This window comes from Bombus fervidus, chromosome 14, assembly GCF_041682495.2.
Source record: "Bombus fervidus isolate BK054 chromosome 14, iyBomFerv1, whole genome shotgun sequence".
Taxonomy (NCBI): domain Eukaryota; kingdom Metazoa; phylum Arthropoda; class Insecta; order Hymenoptera; family Apidae; genus Bombus; species Bombus fervidus.
The window spans coordinates 2,941,916-2,964,120 of record NC_091530.1 but is presented as its reverse complement, the minus strand read 5'-3'; the positions used below and the strand labels follow the sequence as shown (position 1 = coordinate 2,964,120).

The 22,205-nt window shown below is 36.9% G+C and overlaps 1 long non-coding RNA gene across 1 annotated transcript in view; it reads left to right on the top strand.

Moving 5' to 3' along the window:
* LOC139994175 (uncharacterized) overlaps positions 1-8,099 on the top strand; it is a 268,379-nt gene extending 260,280 nt beyond the window's left edge. Inside the window, exon 3 of the long non-coding RNA XR_011801570.1 lies at positions 6,459-8,099. This is a non-coding gene — a long non-coding RNA (uncharacterized lncRNA). The remainder of the gene's footprint in view (positions 1-6,458) is intronic.
* Positions 8,100-22,205: the final 14,106 nt, after the last annotated feature.

Below are 22,205 nucleotides of genomic sequence, written 5' to 3'. Positions count from 1 at the left end.
CGTGCATTAACCGATTGGACCTTGTTAAGAATACAAAGGGCTGGCGTTTGTTCCGCGAAGTACATATTTGCCGTTCGTTTAATACTTGTTTCAGCTTTTACCATCTTTCCGTTATGTAGCTGAGTACATTTTCTGGAGAACATAATTAAACTACATTTTGTAATTCCTTATTAATCTTCGTACATTTTGTTACAAAAAAAAAAAGGAAATACCGTGGAAAGTTAATTACATTTTTTTGATTTATTTTTAACACGCTAGTTCGTATTTATTTTCTTTTTATTTGTTGCTATATAACACTGTAAAACGGGTCAATCTTATAAATAACAGTAAATTCCAGTTTCTAGTTACGCCACTATTCGTTATTTATATACAAAGAAAATTGTAGTTATAGAGGTTTTGAATTAGGTTTCCATTTCGTTTGGATTATGTTAATTGGCTGTCGTTTCTCTCAGAATTTCTCTCAGTCTTTAAAGTGTATTTGTTAAATGAATAAAATTTGGTCACAGAGCGTAAAAAAAGTTGTTTGCCTCGTGAAAAGATACAAAATATCGAGTGAAGGAATAAAATTTTGAAGAATGTTCCTATTCTCGAACAAATTACGTATGTAATCTCAGAAAAATACTCGTCGCGCGAACGATGCTATCTTCGCATCGCGCGAGTCGCGAATAAATCGAAGTCGATGCAATGGAACAAATGGCGTTTTGAAAGTATGAGTATTCAATGAGAGGAAACGCGACTCTGATTTTCAAGCGACGCGATTTCTAAACTGTTATAAATCGAATAGAATCGCGTAAAAGGTAATTTGAAGGTAGACAGCAATCACGTGTACACAATTTCCTTTGGAGACAGTCGTGTTTCGACGAATACGATGCTCGCTCGTGAATAATAGTCAATTGAAATTCACTTACGAATATGTACTTTGCATTTTCTCGGAACGAGGACTTGCCACGCGGTCTCTTCTTCGTTTTCATGTAAACTCGTTTCGCGTGAAACACATTCTTATTCGAATCATTTTATTTTTATTCGATATTTTTAGAAAAGAAAAATACATTTCCCCTATCAACAAATGCCATCGACATGACGGTAAAACACGCCCCTTTGTAACATTTTTCGAAATATGAATATAAATTCATACACGCGGGAACATTTTAACAATGCGAGTATGATACGGTTAAAATGTATTTATATGTGAACATTTTATTTTAACAACACGCGTATAATATCGTTTACGGTTCGAACCCATAGAACAAACGACATTCCCCATCCACGTTATTAATACTTTGACTGCCACGCTGAAATCACATGTCTCGCTGAGGACGCCACGACAGTATTTTTATTATTCAAAGCGTATAATGGCAAAATAATAATAAATTGACGATGTAAGACAACATTCTTCCCCAATGGACCGTTTATCTCATTGGTGGTCACTGGTGACCACCGTAGCGCCTTGGTAACAGTCAATAGCGACATATTGTAACAAGGCTTCGTTTATTTCAACAATCCATTCGCATTCGTCGTTTCGTCGCAAGCAAAACGTGCAGAATATATCGTTGAAACGTGTAGAAGATATTAGTAACTGGTATTTGCTTATTCTACATATAATAGTAAGGTATGTTCACACTTCTAACTTCAATTATACGATTATAAAGCAGCATTTACGATTATTTTCTAAGCTGTGTTTATAATAATATTCGTAGATTACCCCTCAGAGATATGGATGCAAACACAGTGCACCGTTAGATGCAAGATTTGTTCTCATTTTTTTTTATTGGTGTTCTAATAAAAATGTTTAATTGTTCAATGGGACACTTTTTATTTCAAAGTATCTTCTATTTAGCGGTTATATTCAAAATGCCCTAACTGTCAATTTTCATTCGATTTTTACAAGTATAAGAAGTTCACCAATGACAATGACGTCACAGGAGAAACCGTGGCCGATCATATATAACCAACGTGACAGTCAAAGTGTTAACAAATAAAAGGAATTCTCGATATATTTTCGCTGCTTACCTCGCAAGTCATATTATATGCTCAAATCCTAATTACGTCGAGGTTCAGACTTTCTTCAAGTTTCTACGGCATTTTTATAGTACGTTCCGATGCTCGCTTGGCAAAGACAAAATCCAAATTTTCCAATAATGTTTTCTGGGGATCGTCGTTTCTGGACGCGCGATAGTCGGAAGTTAAAGGAAAGATTCGAGCAAATCTATCGTTGGAAACGGCGTAAAGTAAAGTACGGCCGAGAGTGAAGAAGCCAATATAACGTAAGGAAACGCGAGATTATCTCCGTCTCCTCTCTCGGGGATGAAACTTTATGAGCACCATTTGCGGAGTTGTAGAAGTCGGAAGTTTTTGAGGGCTCTTGGCATACATAATCTTTGGAAAGTCAAGTGGAGAAGGGATGCGCGTCCTCCGGGCTAGAAAGACGGATCCTTTCCGTATAGTCTGTGAAAACTTACGCTCGAAACTAGTGTCGCACGGTTGTACTTCGATCGTCCGTGTCCTGTCTTCTTCCCTTAAATTCCGTGTCCGATCGAAACTTGTAGTTGGAAAGTCGACGTCGTTTCCGGTTAAATTCATCCACGATGCCTACGACTGATGTGGATATTACTGGTTACTTGGTTGTCTTGCATAAGAACCTCGTTATGCTTTTCTCAATACAAAGGTTATTTGTAGTAAAAGTGAAATTTAATAGAAATTAATCTCTCGTTGTTTGTATTCGATTTACAGACTGAGCAAATAAGTTGTCATGTTCTTATTCGTCTCTTCGTCGCATTTACTATTTGAAAAGTATGTTACGCCTATAAAGATTATTTAATATATAGAATATAAAAAAATGTACAACGCCAATCGGGATTTCCATTCTTCTTCCGACTTGGACACGAGTCTTCTTTCTATTAAAACATCTCCAGTAAAAAATCATTAGAATCTCAATCTTTCGCGGTCCTACGTTAACGTTGCATTGTATTTCGTTCTTTTTACTTTCACTTGGTTTCAATAAATGTTACAAAAAGTTGACAACTACGACTTTCATTCGCTTTCTATCGAAACACGAGGTAAATTACAAAAATACAAAAATGCCTTACGAACACTGTTCTTTAAATTTATCTTAAAATTGTCCAGCATTTGTATCATCTTCTTTCGATTAACGAACGTACCAAAGTAAATCGTTGGTTTCCTGAAAATTGAACGTTAATCGTGTACTTAGTTAATCGACTGAAACAATTGATAAAATGGATAAAAATGAATAAAAGTTGTCCGATTTGGTTTCTGACAGGCTCGTATCTATCTTACAGATATTAATAGAAAAACGGTACATCGGTTTCAATCGCTTCAATTTCATAACAAGATATCCCGCTACGTTCCCCAGGGGAGAACAGAATAATTTTACTTGTAACCTGAGATAACTCATTCCGCGCAGTTCGCCATAAATTAACACACTGTCTTTCCGCGCTGGGAACTGCTCGCCGTTCCCTTATATTTCAACAGATGCAGCTGTACCTGTCACTGCGGCCTGCATGCCGCGCGAGGTGAATGGAACAGAGGCAAGCTAGTTACCTTTTCCCTTGAAAAGCGGTTCGGTTATCGGGGTGCTAAATTCATTAGAGCAGCTCAGCCGGCGATATCGGCACACTGCCAGGCCGGCTCGCGGCTGATCGGCTCGAATTTGAATTTACTGAAACGCCCCCGCCAACCAACTTTACGACTAGTTCGGATGCGCCAAAACGGGTCATACGAACGCTGTTCCAGAGCTTGTCTTTTCGCGTATACGCTGGATTACAGACTAGCAATCGATTAAACGGATGGCATTGTCGCCTCCTTGTTCCCTCGAACGGAGCAATTTGACGGACAACGTTTAGACGATTAGGTGAGAAATGTCAGGGAGACGCTGCAAGGATCGATCATGGACTTGGTAGGAATCCTTCTTTAACCCTAAGTGTGTAACCGAGGACGGTTACATTGAACGCTGAATTGTCGTAATTAGTTCGTTATACCGCGTTATAGTAAGATCGGTGAAAGCTTCGTACGTTTCGTAATATATTTTATTGTTTCTTCCACTCATCCCGCTATCTCTGATAACCATTTTTGCAGCTCGATTGTCATAGCATTAAAAACTTTCTTCTTCATAGAGTTTTTAAGAAACAATTTTCCAAATCCATCTGTTCCAAGTTATGGCGTGTTTGGGATAATATCGGTATTTAAAAGCAGCTGGATTTAGACGATAATCGAGTCTCGCAAGGCTGCTGCTGAAATCTCAAAATCTTTCGTGTAATACACGTATACACATATATAACATTATCATAAAAGGTGTATACATGTGTTGGAATGTTTTCGCGAGCCTTCTACTCCAGTCTTCTGTGCCGGTAAATTTGTTAATTGCAAAATCAGACTCAGTTTGAGGTGAATTAATACCAAACATTCGAGGGAATAAAGTGATGCAGTTCTGTCAGCCGTGGCACGCCGTTCGCTATGATAGTCCGCATCGTATGAACCGCGCGAAGGGATCCGTCTGTGCAGAGGCTCGGGAATGCCAGGATTTCCGGCGGTCCAGAGACCGACAGAGGTTCACCTGGCCTACGGCTCTTAGAAGAGCTATGCGGCAAGTGCAAACGCACTATGCAACGCGGCTATGTGACACTTGCGATACGCGTGAATAGCAGTGAACACGCCGCATTAACGCTAACGTCTCTACGTTGCCGGTTCCCGCTTTTCAACGAACCACTGATTCATTGAGCGCTACTACTGTTTCGCCCGTAGTGGAACGAACGACGCCCGCTGTCAGCTTCCTGAAACACAGGAACACTCTGTGCTCCGCTTTTACCTCGTTGAATCGTCGAATTTAAAATAAATCACCGACACTTTCTCCGTCATTAGTTGAGTCGCTTGTTTCGAATGTAACAGTCCATGGTTTTTCTCAGTCTGACAAGTAATCAGAGATGTTTTTTTCTTCGATTGCAGGAAGATTGTATGAGAGTTTGGTTTTTACTGGTTGTTTTAGGAGTTGGTGGCGTTTTCGATAGTCGAGTTATTTGCCGTATCGTTTATTAGTATGTTATAGTTGTTTCATAAGATTTCAAGATAATTATCTATTACGTGTCTTTGCAAGATACTGTTTCAAATCCTCTTCCCAACTGGATGTCAAATGCGCCAATCGAAGAGGAAAATTTGCCATTGATCGATGGGAATAGTGTCGTTTTCCAATAAGAAAGTACTTCGATGGAGTACAGCTAAGTAACGCTCAACATTCATCGAGAACGTATCGCCGGTTTCAAATTAAATAAATGCCACGTAACCACGTGGAATAAAATTTAACAATGTCTGAATATTCGTGTCTTCGAAACACTAGAAATTCTGGCGCTCTTAATAAATTTTTACGCCACGGAATATCGTGGAACGAAAGAAAGGTGTCTCAAGGAAGTTAAATATCAGTAAAATTACGTCACATTAATCCAACGTAAATGCTCTTTTCATACGCAAGTGAACCGTCCTTTCTGACTTACAATTAACTTATGCACCATCTTTCCACGTTGTTCGTAGCAGAATAGAGTGCACTTTAATAGTGCAAATTCTCGATGGAAATAATCTTTTCCGCTTTTTATTTCTTTTTACTATCTTTTTCTTTTTCTTTTTTCTTTTTTAAAGCTCACACGAATAACCGTGTATCAACCAGTGTGCTTTATACCAATGTTTAACCCTCGTAAAGAAGGCAACGGTATCAGTGCAATTTGTTGCAGGTCGTGCAATTATTCTTGCACACGTAACGCCAGCTCTTATCACACGCACACGTGTTTCGCTCATTACGCATTTTAAAGCAGCCTCCGGTTTCTTCCCCTCTTTCTCTCTCTCTCTCTCTCTCTCTCTCTCTCTTTCACTCTTTCGTCCTTTGTTTTATTTCCCAGAGCTTCCCTTTCTCGTTTCGCATCCCGCAAACGACGTATCCGTAAAAAGGTGGCATTTTATCGAGTCTCTTCTAAACTGTTTTTTCTTCCTTTTTTTGTTCCACCCTGGCTGCTTTTGTGACGTTACACGATAGTTGGTAAGTTTCTATCGCGTTAACTGTAGACCAATTTGATTCTCACCTTTTGCGTAATATTGTTTATGAAATTCTATCTACTTCTTCGATTTTCTCTTTGTCGCAGCTGCGAAAAGTTCGCATAATTACACTTTTATTATCCCTATTTTCCGCTTATTATTAACAATTACAAAATTATCTATCGTCCCAAATATCACTCTCATAGAAAGAAGACTAAAAAGAAAACACTCCACTGACCTCGCTGAAGAAATAAAGTAGTCAAACTCGAAGATGGTATCCATGCTGAGGGTAGCCATCCACATGTTCTTTAGCAATTAAGTTAGACAAATTTACCAAACGTCCAACCGAACAAATTGTAAAATACAAATTAGATAATAATAATAAAAAAATCTCAAATAACCAAGAAATCTTTTCTCTGTTACAGGTAAGCAGAAGAAACACTCTATAGAATCACGATCATAGCCATAAATCGTCATAGAGATCAAAGCGAAAGTAAGTCAAAGATTTTACCGAAAGTTATCCGATGAAAAGAACCGAAGCCCGATCACGAGGTTCCAAGGACGATGAAAGAACGATGTCAGGCTAAGAAAATCGAAACACGCGGTGGCCTATCCGCTCGCCGTCGAAACAGCATCCGCTTTTCAATTCAGCGCTCGTCGTCGGTCGTGCTTGCATACAAACGCTCGCATTTGACCGCGTAGCTCGCGGCGCTGCTTCATACCGTAGCAGCCGGCTTAGAACGCGGCCACACGATAGAAAGTTACCTCGCAGAGAACGTGCACCCGTTTTCCCGCCTTCGTGTAACTGCACGCGACTGATGCAACGTCCAACATTGCATATTCGAAGGCTGATGTCGTGAACAGAAGTCAACATCGTGCCTTTTGCGACGTTACGTTTGCCTGACGCCGTAGCAACGAACAGTTCCTTCGTCTCGCGAAAGCAAGATCGATTATTAAAATGGTTATAATACATAGAAGGTTTGTTGTATCGTGTTCTTCAAGGCGTTGCCTCGCGTTATTTCAAACGCGACTGTTCTTGCTGCGTCCTCTTCGACACGGATGACCTAACTTAAGGGACACACGTTATATTATCCAGGTTGCACCAAGCTTCTTGGTGAAATTTCTACGCGAATTCAGTCTTTCGTTTGCTCGTTCCTTTGTTCTACTTTGAATACGAATTATAATTTTTAGCAAATACTGGGATGTTAAATCTGTCTACTCGGATGTTAAATCTGAACATTTACTCGAGGATTGATCGAGAATCGGGTTAAAAAAGCAAGTTACGAATTTGTATTCTTTCGTGAGAAATTCAGAGATACAAATATGCACGATATGCAAAAATATGTAAAATACTTAAGGTATTCTATCTGACACTATTTTACACTTTTTTATTATATTACACTTTTTTTAATTGTATTCATAAAAACACGAATTTGTATAAATACACGCAAGCTAGTTACGAGGACGATTAAACTGCGGATTTTATCTATGAGATATGTAAAGATTATATTAGCGAAGTAGTAATTCCAAAGTGGTTAAAATAAAATATCGATAAGTAAATTCGTCGTACGCAACGTAGATTTGATCACGTGCAAAATAACCCTATTAAATAATCCTAGCGTAAATATTAGCGATTAATCCCGTTCTGTTCACAGTCGTAACACAAATCTAGATCCCATTATCTAGATTACACGTATGTACATTCTAAACAAGTTCAATTAGGTATTTCAATTTCATTTAAAGGGATTAAATCAATTTCTCCGTCTTGCTTTGTCAAGCAAAATACCAGACAAACGAAGAACTGAAAACGGTACAGAGCCGTTATTGTTTAATACAGTTTTATTACTGCTTATCGACGGTTTAACGATAAATTAGTAATTTAACATGGAATATGAAATATAGAATATATTCTAGCGTTGACCGTGTCCCTTTTCACTCTGTCGATGAAGCGACGCATTTCGTGCTTCATGAATATCATTCCAGCGTACCAGATTAAACAGAATTAAATGCGTTGCATGCATACGTAGGAATAAACATTTCGTTGGTCGTCCAATTTCTCTCTATCTGTCTGTCTATCTGTCTGTCTGTCTGTCTGTCTGTCTGTCTCTCTCTCCTCGAGTTCTGGTTACATGGTTTCATTAAATCATTCGTAATTGGAGAAAAGAGATCGATGCGACCTTCGTCCTCTATCGCTCGACAACGATGGTCGTCGCTGTTTAATCTCTAATTTTTTATAAAACCTTCCTCTCCACGGATCGCTGTTTCAATCCCCGCGGATAGCTGTCGCTCGTGATTCCCTCGGTGCATGCCGCGGAATTTATTAGTTGTTATTTCAACGAACACACTGAGCACACAAGTCCTCCGTCACTTGGAAGATAAAAAATCGAGCAATTTGAAATTTTGTCGAACAATATGTACAACATTCCACGCTGATTTCTACATTTAAAACGCGAAATCGTGGAATAGTTTCCAGCGAATTAATCGAATGTTGATCGAACATGTTTACAGTCTGATTAATGATTGATCAATAAAACGAAGTAGCGCGGCGAGAAAGAAATCCAGCAACTACGTGATTTCCATTAATCTATCAATTTGATAAATACTTGACAAGAGTGTTTCTTAAGCAACGTTCAAATTCTGACGACGATCGATCTAATTCTCGATATTATTGTCGATATTTAAAGTTTCCAAGCATCGTATTCGCGATATACGTAGATATATCGATCGTCTAGAGGATCTTTCGGGTACGACAATCTTGAGAATCTTAAATATCGGCGATAATTGATCACCTGAACAGACCAAAGAATTTTTAATTCACTCTCTTCCAAACTTTACAATTTTATACGACACGCGAGGATTTTTATATATATAATCTTTAGAATAAACGCGACGATTTCTACAAAACTTCAGAAAACAATCTATATCGATGTAATTCTTCCTCGCCGCAAATAGATCTCTCTAAGCTGAAAGTATAACATATCGCCGAATGGTCCATTGAAACAAACAAAACGACAGAGCGGAGCGTACACGTGATGTAGATGACCCGCTTCTCCGCATGAATTCAGAAATAATCGCGTTGGTCACAGGGTCGCGATATTTCAACCGCGGATGGATAAATAATAAATAATCGGCATGGGTGGTGGCGAGCGAGGGCAAACAAAGACATGATTCATGCCGGTGGTTCTGGGATCCGCGAATTTGCGTGCTACGCGACGTCATATTTGTCGGGGGCCTAGACCCTGTGTGTATGTACGTATATACGTGTGTAGACATAAACGCCACAGTAACCAGCTCTCGTGTACCGAGTTCAACGTATAAAAGCTGTGCAAGGGTGCGTGTGTTCGATCAAAAGCATGTTTCGTTAATCTCGACGCGCGTAAACTGGTGACCACGTGCTCGTGTTTAGGCCGCGTGATAACGCGTACGCGATACAGGCCATGTCGTTTGATATTGTTCCTACATTTGTTTCCTCGCTGACAAAGGGCTGAGATCCGATCGAGACAGACCCTTTCTTTTCGTCAATGCGCCGCCTCTTATCTTGCACGTGTAAGTTGACGATTAGAAAACTTTATAAGAAGTTGTTCGTGTGTATAAGTTTCTGTGCAGATAGGAAATTGTATAGCGTGGTCATAAATTAAAACTTTAAATGGCGACATGCGCCGATGTAGTTGTAACCCAGACGCTTTATTGACGTACGTGCTTTATAGTTTAACGTCTAAAAAACAAGGGGAATACGCGGTTTACCTTATTATAAAGGCATTGTTTCCAGTCTTTCCTTGTCTCTCGTATGTTAAATATCACACATTCTTTTTTTATATCATTCTCTTTTATCCGTCACGCGTCACTACTAGCAGATCGTTCTCCGATACTATGTGAAAAATCTGTGTCTACATTTTTCGGGTGCGTTCTTGTAATACCAGAATGCGGATTTTTATGCGTTCGTGACAAATTTAGGGACGCAAAAATGTACTGAATGTATATAATATACGAGAACGCATAAAATATTAAAAGTATACTCGTTGTTACGACCGTTCGCGCAGAGACGCAGTCGCGAGGAAAACGCGTCAGCGAGAGGCGTAAATTCTCGCCACGATTCGCATAATCGACGCCGCGAATTAGACGTTCTCCTGTTTCGGTTAAGATAACAGAGGTAGTTCAATGAATTTAACACTGTATTAACAGGTTAATACAGCTTGTATATTTAATAATAATAAAGAACGTCACAAATTATCTCTCGATATATTCGTTAGACTTAGCGACTTTATTCGTCAGACCTCTCGATGTATGCAGTTAGAATCTTCAAATGAGACTGATCGCCCTTCGATCATTTCTTTGTCTTCTCTGGGAGACGACCCCCACTACGCTCGGGTTTCGCCACCGATCGCGCCTATGATCGCGTATGCCACCCTCTTTGTGTGGAAAAAATAACAGACCGAAATCGACGTTTCTAGAGCTCGACGCTTGATGACAACTATGCGCTTGTAACATCAACCACCTCTCAGGCCGCGTTTCGGAATCGATGGGCTGATAACGGAAATAAAGATGTGGCGGCACTCTAGGTGCCTAATGAACCCTCAATATCTCAACGGTCTTTTCGCCGAATGTTCGACAACGCCTAACAAACTCGTGGATAGTGGGGATATCGAGGGATGATAAAGAAAAGCATCGGATTCCGCCGAAAGTCAAGTAGTCGTAAGAGCTTCGGTCTTGAAAAGTCGCGGCTGGAGTTCAGAGGTGAATTACAGTTAGCGTAAACCAAGTGCTAAGAAATAAATTCTCTCTTTTTATTTCTTTATTTTTATCTTTTAGTTTTCGTCTTTGATTTCTCTTTTTTTTATTTTACGTGACACGCTCGTCGCTACATTGTATATGGACGGTTAGGAATACGGCCTATGCTAAGCCTCGTGGCGTAACACTCGTTATAATTCTTAGTAGACGAAACGATGTTCACACGTTTACATCTATCATTTCTTTAATTCTATACACAAGAATATGAATATTTACATAAAAATACGCAGATTAATTATCACACTTAGTAAAAAATAAAGTCATAAGAAACGAATCGGTTCATGTAGACGTTGTTCTCTAACTTTAATAGAACAAGAAATATGACTTATTACAATTATTGAACCGCCCTATCACGTGTATATTTTCACCTGGTATTGAATTCGTGTTATGTCAAGATAGTGTTTCTTCTGATTTCTGTACAGTAATCAGTGGCTAATACACTTTCGTATCGTAGTCGGTTGAATGAAGTTAGAAAAATAGTCGACAGGAGAGAAAAACCGTCTCTTTCCTCGAGAGACCGTGGATTGATGTTGAATTGCCTTGGAACAGTTTCACAACACGGAACATGTCGATTCGTTAAGAGAGAAGGCGCTGCACGATAAAGGATGAAGACGTGGACGCGGTACGCGAAGGAATGGTGAACTATGGCGCGTTGGCGTGCTCGTCACGAGTTTACCGAACGCTGAGATTTTATCGAGACGTTATCGGCCAACGATTACATCAGTATGCAGGGATAGACCGAAGAATTTAGAGAATTGTGTTTATTGATCGGTCATTGGTATTCTTTTGTTGTGTAAAAAAGCAAGATTCTAGTACGAATTTAATATTTCAGATATCAGATGTAAATTTGTTGTCTTGGTAGACTCTTCGATAAAGAATTTTCCAACGCTAGAGGATTCCAAGTAGTACGTTTTTAAATTGTTAGGATCTATGAAACGCTTAAGCGATGATTTCAATTTTTTGTTCGTAATCTACCGAACGGGAAACTTGATAACTCGAGGTAAAACGTTTATTGAATTTATCTTACAGATACATATAACATCATTTATCAACGTACCCAACTTGCTGACTGTCCAGTGACTTGCAAATGAAAATTCAATAAATTTCAATATTATAGGAAAAGAAATAAGTTGATAAAATTGATAAACGTTATCAACGAACATTTTCCTCTTATCCTAACTTAATTTCCTAAATGTAAAAAGTAACAAGAAGTAATATTAAACGTAGATAATATTATTTAGAAACGTATTCACATAGGAAGACGTAATATGTTACAAGGTTAGAAAATTACCATTTATTTTCATTTTGCAAGATCAACATACCGAGTTACGTAGATAGTTGCGGTTCCGTGTTTGTAAGATTCTCGCATAGGAAGCCCTCGTAATATTCTTGATCGTGTTCCCTTCCTGTTTTGATCAAAAACAGAACATCCAACTGAAAAGTATTCTCGAGTGACGCAAGTCTTATTTTTAATTGCTATCGTTATTATATATCAGGAATTACCATTATAAACAATACGATGTTTGTTTCACGTTAATCTAATTCTCTCAATTACCACTATTTCGAGGATTATGCAAATGGACCGTGTGCTTTTAACTTGTTTATCGATCACGCGAGTTTAACGTTCAAGCTTGTATTTCGTTGTATTCCATGTATGCATTGAATGATCACTTTGGGCCATGGTAATTAACCTTTAACTGTATTGTTGCCCATGCAGACTACGACATTTCGATAAGTTATTTAACTTTCCTATAATCTAACTTCAATTTATATCTTATATTTTGTTTGATAAAAGCGATTTATCGATTGTCGATTTATTCTATACAGTATGGAAGTTATATATATATATGTTGTGGAAAGTACAATAGAACAATAGTTTAGTAATAGATTAATAGCTTAATGAGGAAGGTTATTAGTTACAACTATAGCGTAAATATGATTCCTAAGCCACAATGGATTAAGGATTAATTAATACATAAATAATATAGAAAATACATAAAATAAAGTTATATTTCTTTGAAATTAAATATTAGGTCGTCCGAAAAGTTTCTTTCGTTTCATAAGGAAATAACGGACGCACATTTTTCGTTTTATATTATTTTATCAAATTACGTATGATACATTTTGTTCTATCAAAATAAAACTCACAACGTTCGACAGTTTAGGTTTCATGTTTGTATAAAGATGCGTTGTTGTAAAAGGCGTCTGTAAAAGAAAGACACTTTTCGGACAACCTAATAACTTGGCCTAAACTATGTTGTGATCATTTGCAATTCAACGATACCAGTAAAGTATTATTGTTACAGGATTGAATTCTTTTTTTGTTTTTTTAAAGTTCCAGATCACTTTGAAGCTTTTTATAAACTGATAAGCTAATTATAAACTTTATATTATCTTACATAAATTTCTTCGTATTCCAACCGAATATTTGGGATACTATTATATGCATATAATTGAATATTACTATGCTGAACAGAGATTTTCTCTTTTCGTTATAATGGCTCTCCGTGAAATGTTCCGAAAGATTGAATTATTTAAAATTCGGGTCGTTCTCGTCAAAGGATCGACCAACTCGGTTAACAAAGTTTCAACCGAACTCCTAAGTTCATTAATTATTTTTGTGGTCGTGCAATGATAGCCTAACGATTCTCACAATTTTCCATTTCCCTTGAACAATTCTTAAACATGAATCTCTGCTAATTAATAGAACAATTGCGTATAATTATTATGGTTAAATTCGAACGAATCTCTGCAAAAAACAAAGTGCATAATTACAAAATATTCCTAGTCCAGTCTATAGTTATTCTCACCAAAATTCAATGCACAATCTGATTTTAGAGAATCAATTGTCTCGAAGTTTCTCAATCGATTCACATTAGTACGAAGTAAATTTACCATGCTATATTGTTAATAACACTGCGAAGGAATATTAATTACGCGAAAAAAGGCCCTGGTCGCAAAGCGACTTTGAAACCGGTTGTCTGCGCGATTTTACGTCGATGCAAATACCTTTGTTGATACCGTTTCGTCATCGTTAAAACTACGATTAAAATGTTAATCGACGAGGAGGCAAAGAACCGAGATTCAAAAGCCCATTTAAAACACGTCGTGCAAAATACACCGAAAACAGGGCAAATGTCGAGCGACGCAAGTTGTACTGAAAAACATGCCTTTTAAAATGTAATTTCGCTTCTAGTTTCTGTTTGTTGATCTTCCGTACGACGTATTACGCATACAGAGATGAAAACGAAGTTTGAAAAGTTGCGCGATGAGGATTCGTCGGAAGATAGGATAAAGACGGAATTATTGTGAAGCTCGCAATAACCTACGTGTTACACAGCAACTTAATCTTGTGTGACTAGCGAATAAGACGTATACACGGTGAAACCTTAGCTGACGACCCTAGGCTGTTTAGATAGCGCAATTGCTGTCTGTCTACCTCGTTACAAGAGCTATCTTGGAGCGATTCTTGCTTACCGTTTTCTTCCTCGATAGAAACTCGCTCTTTGTTACATTTAATCCAACAATTTTTCATTAATTACTAAGCAACACGTTCGCAAAAAATATTGCAGAATTTCTCATTTGTTGAACGTGTTCTATTAGGTCGTTCGGAAAGTGCCTTTCTTTCGCAAACGTGTTTTTTATAACGGTGCACCTTCATACAAAAGTGAGACCAAGTGTGTGAAATGTCGCGGTGTTTATCTTAACAAAATAAAATGGATAATTCGACAAAAGAATATAGAACAAAAAATGTTGTGCGTCTATTATTTCCTGATAGAACGAAAGAAACTTTTCGGACAACCTAATAATAATTTAGATTCACTTTATTTTTCACTGCAACATCTTGTGACGTGAAAATGATATATGTACATGTGTCTTATATGTCTTGCGTATATTTAATCTTATTTTAACTGGCTATCACCATGTTATCAATTATTATTGTATATCGATTAGTATTATCAATTATCGATCCTTAGATTTTCCTTTCAAAAAATTCTTACAGTATAATCAAAATGTTTGATACAAACTTACTATCGTCTGCTATCCAACAAGAAATATTATATTTCGCAAATACTTAATAAGCAAAATTTTATTTTAAAAGGCTTGCGTCTTTTCAACGAAAGATTTCTTGAATTTTTAGAAAACCTAAAATTTTGCTTGAGTAGAATGCTTGTTGCGAGGCGATAACAGCGAAGAATAATGGGAATTAATCTATATCGTATCGCGGAGACGCGGTATTGCGAACGAACGATATTTCATTCTATGCGGTCAGTTTTTTTCATCGCGAAAGTTCGCGGCGGTAGAAGTCGAGATAAAACGTCTGCCCTGGCCGGTCGGAACTGCTCTACAACTATTCGGCCTTAGAGGGCGACCGAACCGCAATCCAAAACCGCATTTTAGCCCGGCACTAGTAAATAGAGAAGGGTAATTTTAGTTGAAATGAAACGCGGATCTAGATAAAACTTAAAGCGTCAAATCAGAACGATGAGCTCGTTGAACGTCGAACACGTGTAATCGTAGCTACACATATTGTATGTACGTATTGTACGATGGTTGTTTCGATTGCCGATAGGCTCAAGTACGTCAAGTAACAGAACAAGTGGCTGTTCGAACATTAAGCGACTACATTCGAATACTCTAGAAGCAGTTTAAGAAAAAGGAAGAAGAAGCGGTACTTTCAAGCAGATTCAAACTTAAACGCGACAGATTCGATCTCGATGTTTCGAGAAACGAAAAAGGTACTCTTAAGTAGAATCGAATACCGGTCGAATAGATTCGAAACTTTATAAGAATCTTATCAGAAAAATTCTCCATTCGCTTGAAATCATTTTTCTTGATCCAATCCTATATTTATAATCGACCAGATCCGTTTTGTAAGGCATAAACAGAATATAAATCGTTTTTCCGACTCTCATGACTGATTTAGTGATTAGTATTTGTAAGAATAGGTAGACTGAAATGGCGCATAATAAAATTCTATAATTAAATTATATAGGAAATTGATCCAACAGTGAACGTGTAAATCTGTTACAGTGTAAAAGGAATGACACGGTCAGACATGGTCTTCCTAGCATTCTTAAGACATAGTTATCCTCTCAAGATGGAATGACAGTTGTATGTTGAGCTGAATTTTAAAATGAAAATAATATTTGCTATGTTTCTCGCCGGGAAAATATTTGTTAAATAGGTATCGTAATATACAAAATATTAAAAGATACTTTTAACGTGCGATCGATTTTTCAACAAGTAAATATTACTAAACAAAAAAAAAAAAAAAAAAGGAAGGAAAAGAAAGAATATCACGTACATGCAACATCACGTTGCTTATTTTTCAAAATAATATATCCTCCGTTTTTTCGACTGGACGACGTGCTCCAAAAAACCAATTGTTGCCAGTCAGCGATCGATTAATTAAAAACGAAGCTGGGTCAACGCTTTTCGTGTTGAAATCGAATCAACGAAACATTCGAAACTGAGATAAAAAAAAAAGGAATGAAAAAATAAATGATAACTACAAAAGGAAGAGAAAAAAGAGGATAGCGGATTGCATAGGCACGGAACGATTGCTATTGGAGCGTCGGTATTTCGAGGACAGTGACCATCGAAACTAGACAACATTATAATGAAACTTTGCCAGTTTGTTGAATTAAAGGGATTACGCTAATCCATCGCGTCAAATTCGAATAATCCGGCCATTTCCAACAACCAACCAAAACAGATTATCCGGAGTCGAAATAAGAACAAAGCGAGCTCCCGAGGCGACGATCGGATTACGTTGACATTAACAGTGATCTATGTAGTTTGATAGAAATGATCATTGTGGAATTCCCTTTAATAGATAGACTTTCAAAAGTTTGCGTGTTGTGTTTAAATCGATTACACGTCTGAATTAATTTATCGAGTAGAAATTACGTTACAAAGAAAATATGAATTAAAATTCTCTTGCAGAGAGAGAATGAAATTATGAAAAATTAAAAGAACGGAGGTTTGATGAATCATTATAGAGTTTGTTGATGATATCGTGCATTTTCTTACTATAGTACTCGTGAACAATTGTAACTGAGTAACAGATAGCAAGATTCAAAAGTTGTGTGACCGTCTATTGCGTAAATTGATTTTACAAACAGTCTAAATACGAAGAGTAATAACAAAGTTAACGATAGTACAGGAATATTTCCAGAAGATATATAGCGAAAAATCAGCGTACGATTTTTCAAATAATATTGACTATACTATTAGGTTGTCGGAAAAGTCTCTTTCGTTTTTCTTAATTGCCAAGATAAAAGTAAAGGAACACTAAAGTTACACTTAGAATTCATATTAAAATAGTTTTAGATTTATTTCAGCACTCTCTTTGTCTCACCACTGCCAACGGAACAATTACATTCTTCTGTTTTTCGAGACGCCGCGCACACATTTACTTCCGCACACTCATATTCGCATACGTGTGTCACTACTACGCGACCAATTTAGTCTAGCACACAAAATTATACATATTTCAATAGTTTTATAAGGAAATAATAGACGCACAATGTTTTTGGTTTTATATCAGTTTATTGAATTATGCACGAACATAATAATAGAAATATAACGAAATGGATCATGCCTAATTCAGTAAAATAATATAAAACAGAAATTGTTGCTCATTTATTATCACCTTACGAAACGAAAGGAACTTTTTGGACAACCTAATATGTGACTGTAGATCGTAGAAGATAAGAAATACGTGACATGAAACTATTTCTTGAAATTTTACATCATATTCATTTCATATCACGTCGATTTATCATGACAATGATTTTGAACTATCGACGAAGGTCAAGTAATTTAAAAAAATTTCATACATGAAAATCCTGCTTTCACAAGTCTTACAAGTCAACGTTCGCAAAATGAACTACACATTTTACAATACGGATTGACGAGCCAAGATAGTGAAAATCAAAAAATCCTATAATAACCGGAATAGAATAACCCGACGAATTAGCGGCACACGTGAACCTATTTGGAAACGTAACTAATTAACTTTATCGCTGCGAATGCAACTCTCTGTATCCCAGAGCAGAAACTGCGATTGATTCATCAAGCAGAGAAGTGCTGCATACTTGAAATAGAAATACGGCTGAATGGTTCGATGTTCAAAGTACGGCTGATTCCACGATATCGAAACAGAAGCGTAGAACATAGTAAGTTTATTATCAATTAGAAACGTATGGTATTTACGCTAACAAACATTCGGAGCGACTGTACGAAACGATAAGAGGATAATTGAAAAGTTGCGCAAGATGATTGAAAACGTCGAAAGAGAGTGTTCGTAACAAAGCTGCGTACAGTTTGGTTAATTAAGTTTTGGCTACTATCGACGGAAGTTTATAGCTCTTTATTAACGAAGAAAGGACGCTTAAGAGTGACGGATCAAAGCGGAAGGTACTCAGTGATCGATAACCACGTTAGAGTATCGTTTTGGCCGAGTTTCCGAATATTGCGAGGTCCGGACCACTTTACGGCATTAGAGTATGCAACGCGAAGACGTTGCACGTGTCACAAGCAATTTCGAAAGGTGACCTGTGGTTTCATGTACCAACGTTCGAACACGTCAATGGCTATTGAAAGTCCAACGGGCAAACGTTTCACAGGCCAACGTGTTGTATCCAAACTTCAAACGGCCAATAATAAAGTTTCCCGAATTCTTACATCAACGCGATACCATTTCGCGAATCGTCGTGTTCTATGCCGAATCTTCAGAATGTTACGAGGTGTATAACGAATAGATCGTGAAATTTTGTGAAACAGTCGTGTGCTTTGAAATTTGTAGAAGCGTCCTTTTGAATTCACCGATGGAAATGAATGGTATTCACGATTTTACGTGAATCTAAACCATATAGCGATTGAATGTAGCTTTAGAATTTATAAATAAGATAACTATACAACAACTATTTATATCAAATATTTTACTTCGTATCTTACATTCTGCGCGGATCTATCATACGTATCTCGTGCGTGAAAGCTCAATTTATAAACAATTAGGAAAATAAGTGTTGATTTCGTTTAGCAAATAACAGAGGAGGAATAAAATTCAATGCTTTTTAAATAGAAAATGATAGTCTATGATAATTTTATATCACAACATCATCGTAAAGTATTTACTGGTATTAAAGATCCATGGAAATTACAATGCTAAAGTTTGATTAAAAATAAAGAAAGAAGCCACAACTTGTTAAAGATTTAACAGAGAGAGGGAAAGAGAGGGAGAAAGAAATAAGCAAGAATCATGACCGTCTCCCATGGGAGCGATAAGATACCTTTAACTTTCGAAACGGGTGACTTTCAATTCTTTTTCATGTCTGTAATTCTTTCATGAGTACAAGACAAGGGCCGGATCATGTTTATCTTTATTATAAAGCACAAAAAATACAAGAAATTCTTTATGCCATTCAAAATATATAAATCGATAGTTATCGTACAAAAAATTATTCGTTCGTTGTTAACGACGTATATAAGGACAATCGTTAGGAATTATATCGATTGATATGTTTTACGTACTTAGCAAAATAAATACCGCGATTCTATAAAATTTCGTGAGCAAAAACGAGAGGAGAAGCGGAAAAGTACACATGTAAAAAATAAACGTCGTATATTTTTTCAGAAAGACTTTACAAGTCTGATGTGTTGATCGATAATGCGAATCAACGAGAACGATAGTATTTTTGTAACAATCCAATGTCTCGATACTACTATCTGATTTTGTCAATACCACCTAATGAGAAAATCTGCAATCACTTAGTTGCCAACCGATAGTATTGATTCTTCTACAAATATTCCTAGAATTCCAGACTTTTCATTCGCGACTTTCATTCATACTATCTACGAACCCAATACCGAATGAAGTTTAATTATTCTTCAAATGGTTAGTAAATCGAATAGAATAACGTTGTTTCATCAAATTACATCGTACACATCCTGATTTATATCTTATATATTAAACAAACAGCAAGATTTTCTAGAAAATAAAAGATATTCAGTTTTAATGCTATCATTGTTGCTAGGTATTATTTATCCAAGATCTACGATCTTGTTACTAATCTCGTAAAAATGTATTATTACAAGCCAGTATTACTTAACTCGAATAATATGCACGTTATATTCGTTACATTTACATAACAAAGTAAACGTAATCGTTATAATATTTCCTTTATTATTATACCATCTGTCGCCACAATTACCGATCGATTTTATTTTGTTTAATAAAATAAAACATAACAATATTATTGTTTGTATAATCGAATAATATAGGCGACAGAGCAATGCTGGCTATAAATGTTCGAGAAGTAAACTGCAAGATTTCTCGTTTTCAACCTTTCAGCTCGTTTAAACAACGACTCTATGGAAGAAGGTACGTTAGGCAAAGGGATAAGGGTAGAATGAATAAATCTGCATAGCTTAAATATTAAGGAGTCGCGCGTTCTTTGCTATTCCGTCGAAAACAGTCTTTGAGGATAAATAAGAGCTTGGTAAAATTCCACTAAGCGCCAAAAGAGAGAAAAAGAGAGAAAAGAGAGAAAAAGAGAGAAAAAGAGAGAGTGCGAGGGTGGCGAAAAATGGAAGATCGATGAGGCGACGAGTGGTTATTATCGAAACGACGATATATATACACACACACACACACACACACAATATACAATATGTATATATAGCATCTGTGGGAAAATTACGATTCTCCCAGATTCTTATGAATTTTCTTTAATATGCATCCTTTTGGGAAGAAGATGATGAAACGATATTTGGCATACGTTACAACAACTTTTATCATTTTTTCTTTCCATAGTTTACCTTGGGGTGCATTTTTCGAGCATTTCTGAAATTCTGAAAATAATATATTAACTATGCAGGAAATATTAAAAGATGATACTTTATCCCGAAGTATGTAATATTTTTGGAGCTTTTGGTACGTGACACGTTTCTGAAACTTTGGAAATAACGTAATAAAATGTGTAAAACAAAATAATGAAAAGTGATATTTCATCCTGAAGCGTACTTTTCGAATTTCTATCGCGATTCGTTTTCAAAATGCTGTAAATAATTTAATAAAATTTATTTTCGATCATTATACCGAACATTATAGATTTAGTTATGTCAATCTTCTTAGCGTAACGATCATTTATGCAGTCAATTATCGATATGGATTTTAGATTTAAATTTTCTATGTAATTACGATGTGAAATTATGTCAAATTATACAATACAATTATGTCAAATTATGTCAGGCAGAAAACGTCAATTTCTAAAATTTGCTGCCTATTTCTCGCCATTTGTATTCTCAGAAATAGAGTTTTCAAATCAATTTTCTACTATTCTTGAAAAGTGGCCATTGGAATCAATGGTCCTCGGGTTAAGAAACAAAAACATAGAAGTGCCGGAATTTTTCAACCTCCTTTGCAGCCTTGCGCTATGGCCGAAAAAGCCCGGTGGCACCGTCGCCGACATCGAAATCAATAGCCCAGAAACGAAAATAAATTAGCCGCGTTATCTGAAGCTCGGCATCGCATCGCCGGGAGCGCGAGCGGACCGGTTTAATTCGAGTTTATCGGTCACAGCGATTTCGCGGATCGATTCGTACAGAGGCGGTGCACTACGACGAGATCCAGCGTGTTACCGACGTTGACTCAATGGAACGCGAGAGAAAACGATATTCTTGTTTGACCCTCGTCCATTTAGACAATGGCTTCTACGATGAAAAGAACAAACCAACTACATATTATTGGCAATTTATGTGTCAATTATTTTATGTTCCAGTAATTGGAGAGTTCATAAGAAACAAAACGGTCCCTGTCACTGTTCACCTTTTTCCAGTAAAACAGACATATACATCGACTTGTTTGATTTTCACTCGATAGATTTCATGATGTAACACGATGTATTTCTTCTCTTACAAGACGTTCATCATATTATGCAACTGTTTTACGCTCGAAGAAATTGTGCGACAATTATACAATTGCTAAGAACCGTCTGTATAATAGTGTCGTCAAAGATGTGTATCGAATGAAATCATCGCGTTACTTTTTATTCTAGAACCAGCCACTTATCATTCTATAATTATTTTACTGTGTATAGGTGTATCGTACATTGAAGTACAAGTATTGTTCCACTTCTCTGATTAATAAATAATCATTAACTTTGTCAAAATTCGTTTTGTCGAAATACAAACCCTTCTGTTCGTTCTATCAGCAATTGCCGGCAACTGGTGAATGCTTGTAACGCGATGGCTTGACAGGGTAGCAAAGCTGCCTGTCAGAGATGATGGAAAAGCAGGGAAGCAGAGAAACGTGTGGTAAAAAACATCACCATTCGACCCTTTTCTATATCTTTCTCCAAATTATGTTTCTTAAT